Source organism: Rhinopithecus bieti, unplaced genomic scaffold, assembly GCF_001698545.2.
Source record: "Rhinopithecus bieti isolate Rb0 unplaced genomic scaffold, ASM169854v2 scaffold_11842, whole genome shotgun sequence".
NCBI classification, from domain to species: Eukaryota; Metazoa; Chordata; class Mammalia; order Primates; family Cercopithecidae; genus Rhinopithecus; species Rhinopithecus bieti.
This window is the reverse complement of record NW_016806902.1, coordinates 955,726-974,617: the sequence shown is the minus strand read 5'-3', so window position 1 is coordinate 974,617 and position 18,892 is coordinate 955,726. Positions and strand designations below refer to the sequence as shown.

The window sequence follows — 18,892 nt, the reverse complement described above, 5'->3', positions numbered from 1 at the left end:
AAAAAAAAAAAAAAAAAAAAGAACCGGGCATGGTGGCATGCACCTGTAGTCCCAGCTACTTGGGAGGCTGAGCCACTAGAATGGCTTCAGCCACAGAGGAGGAGGTTGCAGTGAGCCAAGATCAGCCTGGGCAACTGAGTGAGACTCCATCTCAAAAAACCCCAAAAATGGCCGGGCGTAGTGGCTCATGCCTGTAATCCCAGCACTTTGAGAGGCCGAGGCGAGCAGATCAAAAGGTCAGGAGTTTGAGACCAGCCTGGCCAATATGGTGAAGCCCCATCTCTACTAAAAATACAGAAATTAGCCAGGCATGGTAGCAAGTGCCTGCAGTCCCAGATACTTGGGAGGCTGAGGCAGGGGAGTCCCTTAAACCTGGGAGGTGGAGGTTGCAATGAGCTAAGATCGAGCCACTGCACTCCAGCCTGAGCGACAGAGTGAGACTCTGTCTCAAAATAAATAAATAAATAAACCCCGCCAAACCAAAAAACTTCTTTAATATAAGAAGAAAGTAAAAAAACTTCTTCCAACTTAGTAATGGACTCTGAAGGTATATTTTTTGCATATGTAAGAAGGCTAGACATCATTTTTTTTTTCTCACTTGACATACAGAATCATTCAAACTTGTCACCTTGCTCGTCATCATCACTGAACACAGTTGCAGGCCAGAAGTTGTGCCAGACATGCCCAACTGTGTGGTTAGTCATTGTGTTCCAATCACTGGCAATAGCACATATAGTATCCTTCAGGCTAAACTCCTTTTGAAAACGTTCACAGTCACGCCTCTGTTCACTATTGCTAGCATGCTGTTCAAAAAGTTTATTGATCTAAGGATAACGTGGTCATATGGCTAAATTAATAAAGTCATCTTTGTGAGAAAGTATATGACATAAACATTATTTTTGCTGAGGATCTCAGGTGAAGAATGAGCAGAACAGTTGTCAAGGAATAACAAGATATTTGAGTGGACATCCAGTTCAGCTTTTCTGCAGCACACAAGAACCACTGGTATAAAATATTTGAGAAACTGCCAGAAAAAGTGTCCCTGGTGATCCATGCCTTTTTGTTAGCATAATAATGGACTAATAAGAAATTCACTCCTTGTAAACATCAAGTATGCATGCTTTTGCCTATCACAGCAACTTTACACTCTGTGTAGCTGTTGCATTAGCACATCCCAGCACAGTTATCCTATCCTTAGTATCCTGAATTCCTACAGGAGCTGTCTCATCAGCTGCAGTCAGAGTCTTTATGGGGTAATAATGCCAAAACAGAGATGTTTCATCAGCATTATAGACTTTTTCTGGGATAAGACTCTCATCAGCAATGACCTTGTTAAACAGATACATTTTATGTGTTTTATTTTATTTTGTTTTTTATTTTTTAAGAGACAGGGTCTCACTCTGTCATGCAGGCAGGAGTGCAGTGCAATGGCATTATCATAGCTCACTGTAGCCTCAAATTCCTGGGCTCAAGTGATCCTCCAGCCTCAGCTTCTAGAATATCTAGGGCTACAGGCATGAACCACCACCCAGCTAATTTTTTTTTTTTTTAAGTTTTTTGTAGCAGTTGGGTCTCCCTATTTTGCCCAGGCTGGTCTCAAACTCCTGGGCTCAAGCAATCCTCCTGCCTCACCCTCCCAAAGAGCTGGGATTACAGGCATGTGCCGCTGCACCCAGCTGATTCTGGCAAACTCATCAATGAATTGCTCAGCTGCTTCATGATCAGCAGAAGTTTTACCACCATAAATCTTTAAAAATTTCATGCCATGTCTATTCCTAAATTTCTGCAACCAGCCTATTGACTAATCACAGTTCTCTTCAATTTTCAATTCATCATGACAGGTCTTGCTTGTTTCATGATCTGCATACTATGAAGTGGCATGTGTTTGTTCACTGCAATACTGACAAACCCACTCTTTCAATACATGATTGAGGTCTTTATTTTTAGCTTTATGCAGTGTTTTTCTATTTTTAACTCCTATTCATCACTTTCAGCATAGAACTTCAATAGTCCTATTTCTTCATGTCATACGGGGTGGTCATTCTAACACCATACTGCTGTAAGATGTTTCACACTTACACCACTGTCCAGTTTGTCCAATAGCTTGACTCTCTGTGCTATAGATAAATATGCTTCCTCTTTTTCTTATCACTGTAGGGCTTTTTGATATTTTCAACAATATCTTTACAGAGAATAAGCAAAAATAAAGTAAGTAATTCACGTGGGTCTTGGCCCCATGTGGGGCATCATGGAGAACCTGGGCATATCTGGCCTTCACACATGCCATGTTATTCCCTTTTGTAGGTGAGCTTGCATGAAGGAATCTGGGCATGCCTAGAAAAGATACATCACAATGAAAGGGCCTGGGAGGGTGTTTCTTTGCTCAGGGACACTGAAGGAATTGTGTGTTGTGCATCTGTGTTTTGACTTCGACTCATCATAGGAGGTCAGATGTGAAGTTTTCCACTTGTGGTGTCAAGTCAGCACTCAAAAGTTTCAGATTTTAAGCATTTTGGATTTGGGGTTTTCATATTAAGGATGCTCAACCTGTACACAACTTAGGCCCAGTCTCTTTATTCAATTATCTTATGGGGAATTGAGTCCAGTGAAGGGTATCAAGGAATCACAGAATGTTGAGCAGGAAAGCAGTTCAGAAATTTCCAAACTCAAAGTCCTGTAGAGATATGAAGTATTTCCCCTAAGTTCACGATGCTTAGTGAAAATGTCAGTACAGGTTCACCTTCTTTTGCCACAATTCTGAAATCTCAAAGTCAAAATCTTAAAATCCAAAGTTTTGTTTTTTAAAAATTTAGTGCCTAAACTTATACAGCAAAACGTGTCCTACACCTATATGAGGCTATACATCCTACTTAATATGAATATTCATACATTTTCCTGAAGATGCTGATGTGCTTGATTATAGAAAACTTTCCAAGACCTCCATGGAGGTGTATATACACCATGAAGCTTTTCTACAGTCTGAAGAATTCTGGATTACAAAAAAATCTAGTCTCAAGGGTTCTGGATAACAAGTTTCTTGAATCCCTAATAATAATAGTCATTAATTATTGAGCATTTGCTTTGCACCACATACTGTCCTACAATTATAGCTGCATTTTCATAACTTTGATTTGACACATTCCACTCTCACCTCACCTGCTATCTTTCCAGCTCACTAATTCTATTACCCCAGTTCCAAACCTTCTAAACCAAGGGTCTCTCCACCATTGGTCCTTCTCCCACTTTTCACTTGAGGTCCTATCTTCTCTCTATAATTACCTGACTTAAATGCTTTGGTCAATTATTATGCTGTAAATACTTCAGAATCCCTCAAATCCCTTGCCTTTCTCTGGCTTTGACTTATTTGTTTAGCAAAACCACAACCCTGGTGAAACCCACCTCTTTCCCTGTACTGGAATGGCTGAATATGTCTGGTGAAAACCATGCTGAGTGATCTCGTTTTCAGTTCATAATCATTAACCCTTAACTGGGCCCTTAATGTTGCCTGGCATTCACAGCCAGGCATGAGGTTCACAGCAGGATGAGGTTCCCCTCATCCATTCACTCTTCTGTTCTCCTAGAGAACAAGCTCATACTTCCTTCTTCCCTTCAAGAATACTCCTTTCCCCACTTACTCTTAGGTGATTACTATGCTACCTATTTCTCTAAGAAATGTGAGTGAAACAGAAGAAAACCTCCACAGACTCCCAAAACCACATACCCTCCTACCAGTCACTGTACCCACACCCTCAGCCTTCCTGCCTAGTCCCTATGAAAACTCCCCGTGAGTCCCTGGAGCCAACCCCTCTCACATACTCAAGCACATCCCTGTAGCAACTTTTTCTCCTCCTCTCCCGCATCGTCAATTTTCACCCAATCATTCACAGAGTTGGATCATCAACACAAACCTCCCATAGCCACCCACCCACACCAGCAATCTGTTAAATGATTAGTTAGGCGGGCTCCGTCATTTCACACCAAGCTCTGACAATAGCCTCAAGGTCCTATACAACCTGATCTATAGTTACTTCACTTCTGCCTTTCCAACAACTCTGTCTTCTTTGATCTTTGCTGTCAAACATGCCTGGCATACTCCTGTCCTCTGGCCTTTGTAATGGCTCTTCCCTTTGCCTTGAACTTGCTGCCTCTAGATATCCACGTGGCTTACTCCCTCACCAGCTTCACATCTTTGCTCATGTTATCTTCTCAGTGGAGGCTACCCTGTCTCCCCTATACAAAATTGTAACCCACTACCAGCCTCTCACATCCCCCAACCCTGCCTTTGGAACCCTTACCGTGCTCTGCTATTTTCTTAGCACACAGAACTTTTAAAATATTAATATATTTTCTTATAGTTATGGTGTTTTATTTGCTTCCCATCCCCCTCCCCTCGCTAGACTGTACATGCCACAAAGACAAGGATTTGTATTCTGTTCACTGACATATCCCAAACACCTGGAATAATGCCTGACACATAGTAGGCATTCAGTCCATACTGAATGAATGTCACACTTTAAATTTCACAAAAACTTCATGTGTTAGGTTTTATATTGTCTTTATTTTATATATGAAGAAACTGACTAAGTTTTCAAAATAGGCCCATGGTCAAGTCACAAGAAAGGGAGACAGCCAGGAGCCCAGTCTTCCTGATTCCACAGTCTACTTGCTAAATGACCAGGCCATGTGGCCTTCCTATATTGTGCTTGCCTGAAGGTTTGGAATAAACACGTTGAACTGCATCTACCATCAATAAGCCATCATCAAATGCCATAGAATTTTATTGTGTCCTCTTGGGGTACATGACAGCTTGGTAGTTTTGATCTAACATCAAATGCTTCTCAATTTACTTCCTGACCCCAGAAGACAACAGGTCTGAAAGCTCATCTATTCCAGGCCAAAGAGGTTGGTTTCACTCATATATCCATTTTTTTTTCTTTTTATTTTTTTTTGAGACGGAGTCTTACTCTGTTGCCCAGGCTGGAGTACAGGGGCACAACCTCAGCTCACTGCAACCTCTGCCTCAGTCTCCCCAGTAGCTTGGATTACAGCAGCGCACCATCACACCTGGCTAATTTTGCTACTTTTGTATTTTAGTAGAGACAGATTTTCACCATGTTGGCCAGGCTTGTCTCAAACTCTTGACCTCAAGTGATCCATCCCCTCTCGGCCTCCTGAAGTGCTAGCCAGGCTGGTCTCAAACTCCTGACCTCAAGTGATCCGCCTTGAGGTCACTTGGCCCCCCAAAGTGCTGGGATTACAGGGGTGAGCCTCTGCGCCTGGCCATTTATTCACTGATGGGTTCATTTATTGAGCACCAACATGCTGAGGGTATTGATGGTTGATTTGGATGTAGCCAGTAAATCAAATTTCTCTTCTTGAAACTACCATGAAGGAAAAAATGCCCACATCATTTTTGGAACTAAATCTACAGATGAAAAATCATCTTTTCTCTAACTGCATCAGAACTACTCCCCGCAGCTGAGGAAGAGCCTCCTATCCCAGCCCCTGTGCTAGGGCCTCCATTCCAGTGGAAGTAAATGTGAGCTACATGACTGATAGCTTGCTAGTTCTGAATAGCTTTGTGCTGGAATTTGGAAGGAATGTGTATAGTGCTCAATATGAAGCTCAGTTTGGCTTCAGGGACCATTTTAATTAAATTAATTATCTCTAAAAGAAACACTTAGAGCTGTTTAAGCCTAAACAATAGGTGCTTGTTCTCATTTCTAATAGGAGTCACATTGTTCAGAGAGTTCTCTCGGTGAGCTGAGGACAATGTTACCACCAGCTATTTAAGGAAGGCCTTCCCCTTCTTGCCCCATGGCTTCTCTCTCACACACAGGAGAGAGGCTTTCAGAGAAGCGGGATGGAGTGCCTGGAATATTAATGTACCAAATCTACAAATGCACTCCACTGCTTTCTTTTTTGTTGTTTTTTTGATTTTTTGTTTTGTTTTGTTTTACAGCCAGAGGTGTTTTGTTTTATTTTATTTTATTAACACCTATGATGCCATGCATTCATAGGGAATAGGTTCCAACAGCTCAGGCTCCTTCCCACTGGCTTTCACAAAGTGTGCTTCGCTGGGTGGAGCAGGTTGGTGCTTCACTTGAACCCAGGTACCTTCCTCTTTGGCTTCTTTCTTTTTCTGATCATTTTCCTTCATGCGTTTCAGGAAGCTATCTTGGCTCTTAGAGTACTTAATGTGCTCAATATGCACATTAATTCACTCGGCAAGAATCTTACCCTTGTTTGTTTACAACAATGCCAACAGCATGCTGGGAAACATTGTACCAGTTTTGCCATGGTAACACTTGTGGGGCATTCCTTTTTGAACAGTACCCATTCCGTTGATGTCTACAGTATCACCTTTCTTATAGACTCGCATATTCGTGGCCAAAGGAACAAGTCTATGTTTTCTAAAAGGCCTAGAGAATGTGTATCGGTGCCTCTCCTCTTTCCCTTTGTGTTCATCATTGTGGCAAATTACTGGAAGGTGGCAGTTTTGGCGGAAAGGAAGAACTGCTTCCTTAACTTTCCTAACTCATATATGTCTTGTGTTTGTTTCTGTTGTGGATTCTTAGTCACATGGCCTTGCTCTGTATGGTCTGCATTTCCAGGAAGAGGGTCCCAGCCTAAGTGGCCCTTGTTCCCGTGAAGAAATAGGCAGTGTCACTTTTACTTTGTGTTCTCCTTTCCTCCACCATTTCCTCCTAGTGTGTCCTTGTTTTCAGAAACTCTAGACTGATTTTTAAAAATAATATTGTATACTCCGCCTCACTGCAAGAAGATTCAATCTGGCTTCTTCGTTCCATTCTTTTTTTTTTTTTTTTTTTTTTTGAGACAGAGTTCGCTCTTTCACCCAGGTTAGAGTGAGGTGGCGCGATCTTGGCTCACTGCAACCTCCACCCCACAAGTTCAAGCGATTCTCCTGCCTCAGCCTCCCCAGTAGCTGGGATTATAGGTGCCCACTACCAAGCCTGGCTAATTTTTGTATTTTTAATAGAGACGAGGTTTCTCCATGTTGGCCAGGCTGGTCTCGAACTCCTGACCTCAGGTGATCCACCTGCCTCAGCCTCCCAAAGTGCTGGGATTACAGGCATGAGCCACCGCTTCTGGCTTCTTCGTTCCATTCTATCTGTTCTTTTTATCATTGCAGTACAAGAAGTAAAATGATATATCTCCCTCTCATCTTCTGCTCCTCACAGTCAGGCGTGCCCCCACAACGTTGTCATCACTAGGAAAAGTGTAGGAGGGCTCTCTTCACCCTCGACATTCACTTTGTAGAGCTGTGTGTTATTTTTAAGGATGCATCATGGCTTTGTGGGAAAGCCTTAGTGAGTGTGTGTGTGTGTGTGTGTGTGTGTCTAATTCCAGTCAAAGGTAAGAGTGTTTAAAGTTTTTCTGTGTTGTGCTAAGCCCTTCTCCCTGAGTCTTCTCTCTTAGATACAGTGTGATTCATCTAATTCCAGTGACTCCTTAGCAGAGTTGTAAAAGGCCATGCCGAGTACAGGTGTTGGTCTCTGTTCTTTGGTGTCTCTCGCAGTAAGTGAAGAGTGGACAAGGCACGCAAAAGAGAGCTCTAAAGGCAGTCAATCAATACTGCAGACTGACTGACAATGGCAGTATTAAGTGCCATAGTGGTATGGTTTACTGCAATGAGTGCAAAATAAGGACCAGAATTGGCCAAATTAGCTTTACATAATAACACTAGGCAATTGGTATTGGAAGAGATGGCTAAAGCCCAGGCCACAAGCTAAGCAGGTCCCTTCCAGCTTTGACTACAGTTTTTTGTTGTTGTTGTTGTTGTTTTTCTGTGAGACAGGGCCTCTCTCTGTCTCCCCGGCTGGAGTGCAGTGGCGTGATCCTGACTCACTGCAGCCTTGACTTCCTGGGCTCAAGCAATCCTCCCACCTCAGCATCCAAGTAGCTGGGACTACAAGCATGCCACCATGTCTGGCTAAGTTTTGTATTTTCTGTAGAGACAGGGTTTTGCCATGTTTTCCAGGCTGGTGTTGAACTCCTGAGCTCAACTGATTTGCCTGCCTCAGCCTCCCAAAGTGCTGAGATTATAGGTGTGAGTCACTGTGCCCGGCCTTCCCCTTTAACTATCTATAATTATTTAGCAAGTAGGACTTGATCTGCAGCATAGTGGTAATTCCACTACTCTTTAACTAAAGTGAGGACTAACAATGACACTCAGAATTATTTTTAATTTACGTTTGGTATGTATATTCTAATTCATTAATAATGAGCAAATAACTGAAAAAAGAAGAAAAACATGTAATCTTCCATCGTTATTTGGAAAAAAACAATTTTGTTGTAACTAAAATTTCATGACTTATTAATTTTGAGACAAGGTCTCACTTTGTCACCGAGGCTGGAGTGCATGGAGTGCAGTGGTGTGATCATGGCTCACTGCAGCTTCAAACTCTTGGGGTCAAGCAATCCTCCCACTTCAGTCTCTAAAGTAACTAGAACTACAGGTATGCACCATCATGCCAGGCTAATTTTTTAAGCTATTTTTTGTACAGACAGGGTCTTCCTGTGTTGTCCAGGCTGGTCTCAAACTCCTGGCCTCAAATGATCCTCCCACCCCAGCCTTCCAAAGTGCTGGAATTATACCCGCCTCATGACTAATTGTTAATGTCTGTTTTTTTACTCTCTTTCTCTAGAATGACCCAACCCTTTTGATAAAAACATTGTTTTGAATGCATAGTCAAATTCCAAATCATATCAACATCATTTGTGTATGGATAACAATCAAGTGGGTAGGCCAAATCCAAATAACCATTTTTAAAGTTTTTCTAATATGCCTTGGTACCATGTATTTTGTATCCTAACAATATTGACCTCTACAGGTATGGAAGCAGAGATCTAGTAAAAATTAATGGCAAAAGTCAGTGCATTAACAGATTGCAGCAACCCTTAGTCATGAACTGCTAAACTTTAGACCATGAGCTAAGATCATCTTAGTGTACAGAAGGGTTTCCATATTTGAAAACAAATTTTGAAAACGGGGGAAAAGAGGTAAACAAGGGTATTAATCATACTCTGCTTTCCATGTTCTAATGCTTAGTAAATTTACTTGGCACACACACATTCTTACATTAGGAAATACATTTGAGTTAAGTGAGTCTAAGTTTCATTGTTTCACTCACTGAAAAAAAAATCTATTTTATACAATTTGGAGAAAGGAAAAGGTTATTCTGTAGTTGGAAAGGCAAGTATTATACTCTTAGGCTACTCTCTTGACTCTGCTTTGGACAAACACAATAAAGGCTAAAAATGTTTATGCTGCTTTTCTTCCCTGTGTTTTCCTCATAGGACAGTCTGTATTGGTCTAAAATCATGACCTGTCAGAGATTTACATATTTTTTAAAGTAGACTGGAGCCTCAGTCTCATCTCTCTTCATCATGATAGTGTATTACCTTTTATCAGCCACATCAGGGAAGTATACTTGTTCATTTAAATCAAGGGTCAAACCAAATACTCATGTGTGTGGGAGGAGTTCTTTTTATAACATGACAATATCTGTATCTTTTGTTTTGGCCTGTACTGATAATTTAATGATGAACTTCCTCCCTGATGTTTATTCAAAGACATTATTATCCTTCTTTTCATTCTAATGGATTTGGGGGCTATTATTTTTTAGCAGTGGCTGGTATAAGTGAAAGCAGTGACAAAGCTTCTCAAAGGAAGGAATAAGGCAGTGAAGCCATGGACACACAGAGCCATGGACACACAGAGCCATGGGAGAAACACGACTTTCCTCAGGTTAAAGTTGTGGGGTTAAAACCATTTTATATTAAAACAAGTATGATTATAAAATGTACTTATTGAACAAACACTTATGGTGCATTTATCATGTGTCAGGCAATATTCTTGATTCTGGAAATATAGTGGTGAAAGTTAAGGTGGCCAGGCAGGGTGCCCAGTTTCATGGAGCTGGTATTCTAATAGAGAATGACAAAAATATGAGTAAGAAATTCTGACAGTGAAAAGTGTAATGAAGAAAATACATGATGTGACAGTGACAGGGTAGAGGAGCTAATTCAGATCGGCAGGTTGGGAAAGGTTTCACTGAAGAAGAGACATTTGAGCTGAGACCTGAAATCCTAAGAGTAAGGGGTCATTCTAGGCAGACACAACAATGAATAAACAACCCCATGGGAAAACTAACTTTGCCTTTTTGAGTAGCCAAAAAAAAGACAAAGCAGTCAGACTGGAGTGGATGGGGACACTGACGATAAGAAATGATGTCAAAAGGCAGGCAATGGCAAGACTGTGTAGAATGCTGGGAGAACAGCTAAAGAGGCTATTACAATTCAGGTAAGAACTGGTAGAAGATAATGGAAACTTAGAAAAAAGGAAAAGCAATGGATATGGAGGAAAAATTAATGTACTGTAGGTGTATATTTGAAGTAGGTTATGGGATTATGGGAAATGGAGGAGAAATGACAGTTCCTGGGTTTTTGTCTGAGTGAAATATATGAGTGAAAGGAGAAGGACCATGTAGTGAGATGAGGAAGAATGAAAAAAAGAGCCATTTTCACAGGGAGAAAGTCGAGAGTACTGTTTTAGTCATTTTAAATATGAAACACCTTTTATTATTCAAGTAGCGAAGGGTCAAGTGGGCTTTAGGTATCTAAATGTATAGCTCAGTGGACAGGTCAGAACTGGCAATATAAATTTGCACGTAAGATAGTATGTAAACCATGCAATTAGATGAGATCAGTAGAAAAAGAGAAAAATCTTAGGCCTGAGCCTGGAGCACACCAACACCTAAGGCTTAAGAGGAAGACCTAGAGCCAATGGATAGAGCAAGAAGCAAGAAACCGGGAGAGCATGCTGTTAGAGAAGCCAAGAAAAGACAGTGCATGAAGAGAACTTAACGGCCAGCTGCATAAATGCCGCAGGAGTTAAGAGAGTGATGACTTATTTGGCAAAGTGGAGGTGTTTGTAATCTTGACAAGAGCAGTTTGAGGGAATGGTGGGATACAAAAGCTAGTTAGGGTCCATAGAGGTAAGCTGGAAATGTGAGGAAATTTTTGAGCAGGCTTCTGTGAAGGCGTGAGAGAAGTGGCAAAAGAAGATGAGAGGTCAAGGGAGGGTGTTGTTTTGTTTACAAATGGGAGGCAGAAGAAAATGTTTATATGCTGATGGAATGGTCCAGTAGTCACAGGTTGGTGTTGGAAAGTTGAAGAGGGAAGTTATGACACAGTAATTTTGGAGAGTAAGAGAACAAACATGTTTGTGAAGCACAGTAAGATCTTTGAGTAGTACCTATTTGAAATTTGCGGTAATGGATTTAAAATGAAATTAGTCAGCATTGGGTTTAGATTTTTCTCCAGCCCCATTCAGCTGTTAGGTATAAGTGCAGAGTAAAGAGATGGAGCAGTGCTTAAAACAAGTTAGGACCTGCAGGTAGGAGACTATGACAGAGAGCAGATGAAGTTGATACGATTACAAAAAAGCAACTGCTAATGATAGGCTATGATAAATCCCCAAGACATGTGTTTATTAAATGTTTGATGAATGACACAGACTGGAATTAGACTTTACCCCTTCCTAGAAAGGGTAAGGTGCTGAACTTAAGTCAATGCTTCCTTTATAGAATTTCTGAGGATTTGATTATAATTTTTGTATAGTGCCTAAAATAGGACCTGGCATTGAACAGTCACTCAATACATGTTAGTTTTCAACTCCACTTCCCAAGTACAATTTCTCTTCCTCATTCAGTTACTCAACAATCATTTCTTCACAACAGTCTGTGCCAGGCACATACTAGGTGCTAAGATATAATAGCAAGGCTGATAAGAACCTGCTCTCATGGTATAGCAGGGGAAACAGACGTTTTACAAATAATTAAACTTAATATTTACGTTCAGTTGTGATAAACACTGTGAAGACTGACCACTATACTTACATAAAAGGGATATGTTTAAAATAGATTTTTAAAACTTTTAAACTTTACTTGTAAAAATTTTCAAAGAGAATCTGATGTTAGAAGTTTAACATTCTGATCTATCTGTTTTGAACATGAAAAATACAAACTCAAAGTAAACATCTACAACATAAGGCAAATCTATCCATATAGAAAAGGAATAAGAAGGTACTGACTAATGAAGTTGAAACAACACTGTCATATTAATCTCAAAAATGGACCAAACTTGCCTTTATGTTAGGGTCAGAATGCATGTGAGAGTTGGACTCAATTCCTTTAGAATTATTCCTTAGGATATATTTCTTAAGCTTTAACTTTATGCCAGGCATTGTGCTAAGTGATAGAAAGAGAAAAGCAACCCTTGGCATCCAGGAGTTGGCTTGTTATTACCAGCGAGGCCTTGGTGTTCTCCTGTTGAACATAAACTATCTCACAGAAGACCATCAGTCAAGGTTACTCTGTGACCATGATGAAACAGAAAAGACCGCTTCACATCTTGCGTAATAAGACAAAAACAAAGTAACAATGCAAAGCACAAAATACTAAACATCCCCTTCTAGCATCTAATATGAGTGACTGCTGCTTCTTTAGAAATTATAGCTTTAACTTAGCTTCACGTCTCCCACCTCCTAAATGAGATCTATTCAGACCAATCATAAAATTACCCCGCTTCCTGAGAGAATCGAAATCCAGTGCAGACTCTTGCTTGAATCCTTCCCAAATCACTCAACACAAGCCCAAATCCTAAAACGCCTTTCCAGCACTCAGAATTCCCTACAATGTATTCTCTAGCTTCAACAAACAAAAAACCCAACTTTGTTCAACTCCTTGTGTGTTCCTAGTGGTCTCTGCGTTGAGTGGCACTACCAGTGGAATATATGCATTATATTGTGTAATCCTCACAAGTATTTCTTGAAACAGGTACTATTAACAAATCCATTTTACAAATAAGGAAATGGAGGCACAGAGCTGTTAAGTAACATTTCCAAAGTCACACAGCTGGAGAGTGGCAGAACCAGAATTAGATTCCAGTCTGACCCCAATGGGATTCCCTGATAATGTTCCAGAGAATTATTTAGAATTGTTAGTAGGCTACTCTTTCAGTTTAACAAAGGGCAAAACAGTCTTTCTATACCTCTATTCCTTCCATCTTACCTACTCTTTGGTCTCATTGCTAAACAGTGAGTTCTTTATTTAAGGAATTTTTACTTGCTAGCTTTACAGGTTAAAACAAATTAACATCAGAGCTTGCTAATTCTGGCTTATTTCAGGGTCAGAATGAGTTTCATCAAAGACAGATTTGATCAGGTCCACTCACATTCTCAAAACCTTTCAATAGCTTCAGGCTAGATTTAATAAAATGTCAGCATGATACACTTGTCCCTTCTCCCTTTTCTGACCTTATCTCTTGATGCTTCTGCACAATTCATTAAACAGGTATTTTGTACCAGACCACCTCCCCATATTTTCCAATCATACAGAAACCCTCAGTACTTTTTTTATTTTTTTATTTTTTATTTATTTTATTTTTATTTTTATTTTTTTTGAGACGGAGTCTCGCTCTGTCACCCGGACTGGAGTGCAGTGGCCGGATCTCAGCTCACTGCAAGCTCCGCCTCCCGGGTGTACGCCATTCTCCTGCCTCAGCCTCCCAAGTAGCTGGGACTACAGGCGCCAGCCACCTAGCCCGGCTAGTTTTTTGTATTTTTTAGTAGAGACGGGGTTTCACCGTGTTAGCCAGGATGGTCTCGAACTCCTGACCTCGTGATCCGCCCGTCTCGGCCTCCCAAAGTGCTGGGATTACAGGCTTGAGCCACTGCGCCCGGCCCTCAGTACTTTTTTTAACACAGCCTTTGCATGTGTTAAGCTTCAACCAATGCAACTGATGACCTTTCCACCCCATATTGCTCCTTTGTTGTTCCACCCTATCACTTACTTTCCTTTATTATTAGCACTTTTCATACCGTGTTACATGCTTATTACTCCAGCCTCAACTCTTCAGAAACCAAAAGGCATTATTCTCTTTGCCATCCTTTGCACTTAGCATGATGCCCGAGGTTGGGCCAAGCTTAGACCTTAAACCATTTCTTCACCAAATTCAAATGTCTCCAATTTCTTTAGTAATTGGTATGGTTTGGGTCTGTGTTCCCCCACAAATCTCATGTTGAGCTGTAATCCCCAATGTTAGAAGAGGGGCTTTGTAGGAGATGAATGCATCATGGGGGCAGATTTTTTCCCTTGCTATTCTTGTAATAGTGAGTTCTCACAAGATCTGGTTGTTTATAAAAGTGTTTAGTACCTCCCCCTTCATTATCTCTTCCTCCTGCTCTAGCCATGTAGGAAGTGCCTGCTTCCCCTTCGCCTTCTGGCATGATTATAAGTTTCCTGCGGCCTTCCCAAAAGCCAAGCAGAAGCTCTCATGCTTCCTGTACAGCCTGTGGAACTATGAGTCAATTAAACCTCTTTTCTTTATGAATTACCCAGTCTCAGGTACTTCTTAAAGCAGTACAAGAACAGAGTAACACAGTAACACATTTCTAGTTTCGTTACTGCACTCAAAAAATCTAAGTTTAATAAATAGTGCATTAGTCATAATGGCAGACAATTGGTTTTCAGATTATTTTCCAAAAATTTATTGTGGATCAGAAGATAACTGGATTTTTGGGGTGTGTGCTTCTCAACCAGCAATGTAAGTTCAATAGATCTTTAGGTTATAGCAGTGTCAACTCTTGAAGTAAAGTACAATTTTTTTTTTTCTTTTTTTGATAAAGTCTTCATCTGCTTTGCCAGGCCACTGGTTATACATGATTAGGGGACACAGTGTAATAATGAGTCTCCTTGATAACTAGTAATAATGAATCCTAATACCAAAATGCCAATACCAAAAATAAAACACCTCACAGTAGAATGATTACTGTGGGAAAGCAGACTGAAGAGAATAGAAACTAGCTAGTACTCTCTTTTGTATATTGAAACTTGAAATTGATGCAAAAGCAATAAAAAATATTCTTTAAAGCTAAAAAGTGTAGTTGCTGGGGATAACAGAAATAAAGTCACACAGCTAGTGTAAAATAACTGAGACAATTTATGTATTTAAATATAATGGGCTGTCCTATGAAGAAAAATATATTAAAAGAGTGGCTTTTAAGCATAGATTTAAAAAATTGGTCCAGATTCCTTTTAGTTTCAGGAAAAAGGATTAATCATGTATTTGAAACTGTTAAAACTAGGGACAAAGAAAACTGACTTAAAGTGGCATTAAAATGTCAGTAGGTTTTTGAAAAAGATTATCTTTGAAAGGCAATTTTTGTGAGTAAATAAATTTGCTAATAGTATGTTCTATCTTGTTTGTGTTAGCATTTTCTTATTTCTATAGGAGTTGTTTAAAAAACTTTAACAATTATATCAAAGTTTCAAAAAGTCCAAAGCCTTAAACCTCTTGTTGAAGAAAGCAAAAGAACCATTTTGTCAAAACAAACATAAAAACAAAACTCAAATTCTGAAATCTGTTATTCCAAGACAAGACTATGATTGACTTCCTCTATCTCGCCAACACTTTTAACTATTTAAAAACAAAAATGGTCTTTTTTGTTGTACTCCTTCTGTTTTAAGCTGTTATGATTTTATACATCAACTCAAAATACTGTAAATAATTTTTTTTTTTTCTTTTTGGTGGGGAGACTGCATCTCACTGTCTCCCAGGCTGGAGTACAGTGGCATGATCATGGCACACTGCAGCCTCAACCTCCCTGGCAGCTGGGACCATGGGTGTGCACTATCATTCCCCGTTTTTTTACGTGTTATTTTTATTCATAGAAATGGGGTCTCCCTATGTTGCCCAGGCTGCTCTCAAACTCCTGGGCTCAAGGAATCCTCCCACCTTAGCCTCCAAGTAGCTGGGACTAGAGGCGCATACCACCATGCCTGGCTGATTTTTAAAAGTTTTTTTAGAGATGGGGTCTCACTGTGTTGCCCAGGCTGGTCTTGTGGGCTCAAGAGATCCTTCTGTCTCAGTCTCTCAAAGTGCAGGGATTACAGGCGTGAATCACTGTACCCAGCTCTTTAAACAAATTTTAACATACTATTAAATTATCAATAAATAGGTTTTAACAATGTCAGCTCCTTTATTTATTTCATCTTCCTGTTCAATTAATTAAAAACATTCTCTAATTGATTTTGAATGATTTAATGTCATTCTGATACTGACACAAATTTATTCCAAAAATGCAATTTTGATGAGAACATTAGAATTTTCACATGGACTTACTTAAAAGTAGTTCAATAGGTGAACCAAAGGCAAGAACCAAAACATTATTCATGTCTGCCTACTCATATTTGAAAATGTAGCATTCAAAAATGACAGCACATTTGAAGCATAATTATAGGGACACCATAGTGGTGGAAGAAGACAGTGTAAGAAAGACAACTGTCAGAGTGCAGTACTCCTGGAACATAAAAAGGCTATATTCATCATTGATGGCTGTTTCTTTGAGAACTCCCAAACTATGTAAGTTACTGAAACTGCTCCAGGCATTCAATAAAGCAAAAAGTACACTTATAAAAGTGTTTAAGACTTTGTGATTTTTAAAGTATATTTTATAGTTTTATCAAAAATGTATCTAAAGTTTTTTTTCTAAGTTGCTAAATTTTCAAATTGCACAACAAGAAGCTCTTAAATGAGGGATTCTGGTCAAAGGGCATTCAGTCAGCAAAAACAATTTTAGATACTGTAGTTTTCTGCTACTAGTTAACACACTTGCAATTTATATGATACACAATTGTGCTCACAGAAAATATATTCCTCAATCATGGTCTAAGGCCATAATGTTATTACTGACGCCAATGACCAAAAGTAGGGCCTTTCCTGTCGTTTCTCAGGCACCTGCTTGTCATTTACCCTCAACTGACAGCCTGCTGGACAGCCAGGTCCCTTGGGCATAGAGTTCTTGATTCCAACATTTCAATTCATTACACTAGTCAGCCACTATTTCCCGCACCACACTTTCAAACTTTTTCTAACTTCACAGAACTTCCCAAAATATAACTTGTTTCAAAGAATGGCAAACTGAAGTTGAATAATTCAGTCTTAATTTCTAGCTAATATTAATCATAAAATATTACATTTTTACATTGCCAATTCATTTTCAGGTAGATTAATTTCTACCCACGTAGCTGCAGAACTAGAAAGGCAAGTCTCTGTAGAGCTGGTTTACTACACAGCTGAGGAATGATGCTTGAAGTACCCTTCATTATCCCAAAACAATTATTACCGAAGAAAATATTATGTAGACTTCATGTGCATATATCTATAGAGAATGTAAAGTAGTGAGAGTTATCAACATGCTAGCAGCCCTCGCTCGTTCTTGGCACCTCCTCAGCCTCAGCATCCACACTGGCTGTGCTTGAGGAGCCCTTCAGCCTGCTGTTGCACTGTGGGAGCCCCTCTCTGGGCTGGCCAAGGCCGGAGCTGGCTCCCTCTGCTTGCGGGGAGGTGTGGAGGGACAGGCAGGGGCGAGAACTGGGGCTGCGCGAATTCCGGGTAGGCGCGGGCTTGGTAGACCCCACACTCAAGAGTGCCTGCCAGCGCCACAGGCCCCAGGCAGTGAGGGATTTAGCACCCGGGCCAGCAGCTACAGAGGGTGCCCGGATCCCCAGCACTGCCAGCGCCTGTGCCATGCTGAATTCTTGCTGGGCCTCAGCCACCTCCCTGCCAGNGCACTGTGGGAGCCCCTCTCTGGGCTGGCCAAGGCCGGAGCTGGCTCCCTCTGCTTGCGGGGAGGTGTGGAGGGACAGGCAGGGGCGAGAACTGGGGCTGCGCGAATTCCGGGTAGGCGCGGGCTTGGTAGACCCCACACTCAAGAGTGCCTGCCAGCGCCACAGGCCCCAGGCAGTGAGGGATTTAGCACCCGGGCCAGCAGCTACAGAGGGTGCCCGGATCCCCCAGCACTGCCAGCCCGCCTGTGCCATGCTGAATTCTTGCTGGGCCTCAGCCACCTCCCTGCCAGGCAGTGCTGGGACCTGCAGCCCACCATGCCTGAGTCCCCTCCCCCTCCACTGTGGGTGCCCACACGGCCCTAGCCTCCCTGACGGGGGCAGCCCCCTGCTCCCCGACGCCCAGTCCCATCTACCGCCCAAGGGCTGAGGAGTGTGGGCACACTGCAGGGGACTGGCAGACAGCTCTGCCCGTGGGCTAGCACAGGATCCACTAGGCAAAGCCAGCTGGGCTCCTGAGTCCGTTGGGGATTTGGAGAACTTTTATGTCTAGCTAAAGGACTGTAAAAGCACCAATCGGCACTCTGTGTCTAGCTCAAGGTTTGTAAAGGAACAACGTTTGTAAATGCACCAATTGGTGCTCTGTGTCTAGCTAATCTAGTGGGGACTTGCAGAACTTTTGTATCTAGCTAAAGGATTGTAAATGCACCAATCAGCACTGTGTGTCTACCTCAAGATTTGTAAATGCACCAATGCTCTGTGTCTAGCTAATCCAGTGGGGACCTGGAGAGCTTGTGTCTAGCTAAAGGATTGTAAATGCACCAATCAGCAACCTGTGCCTAGCTTAAGGTTTGTAAATGCAATCAGTGCTCCCTGTCTAGCTAATCTATGGACACTTGGAGTGTCTAGCTAAAGGATTGTAAATGCACCAATCAGCACCCTGTCAAAATGGACCAATCAGCAGGATGTGGGTGGGATCAGATAAGGAAATAAAAGCAGGCTGCCCAAGCCAGCAGCAGCCCTCTTGGGTCCCCTTGCAGGCCATGGAAGCTTTGTTCTTTTGCTCTTCACAATAAATCTTGCTGCAGATCACTGGGTCCACGCTGCCTTTATGAGCTGTAACACTCACCGCAAAGGTCTGCAGCTTCACTCCTGAAGCCAATGAGACCATGAACCCACCAGGAGGGATGAACAACTCCAGATGTGCTGCCTTTAAGAGCTGTAACACTCACCGTGAA

The 18,892-nt window shown here is 41.4% G+C and overlaps 1 pseudogene; it reads right to left on the bottom strand.

Moving 5' to 3' along the window:
- Window positions 1–5,572: 5,572 nt before the first annotated feature.
- On the bottom strand, window positions 5,573–16,881 carry LOC108533755 (60S ribosomal protein L21 pseudogene; annotated as a pseudogene).
- Between the last annotated feature and the right edge of the window lie 2,011 nt (window positions 16,882–18,892).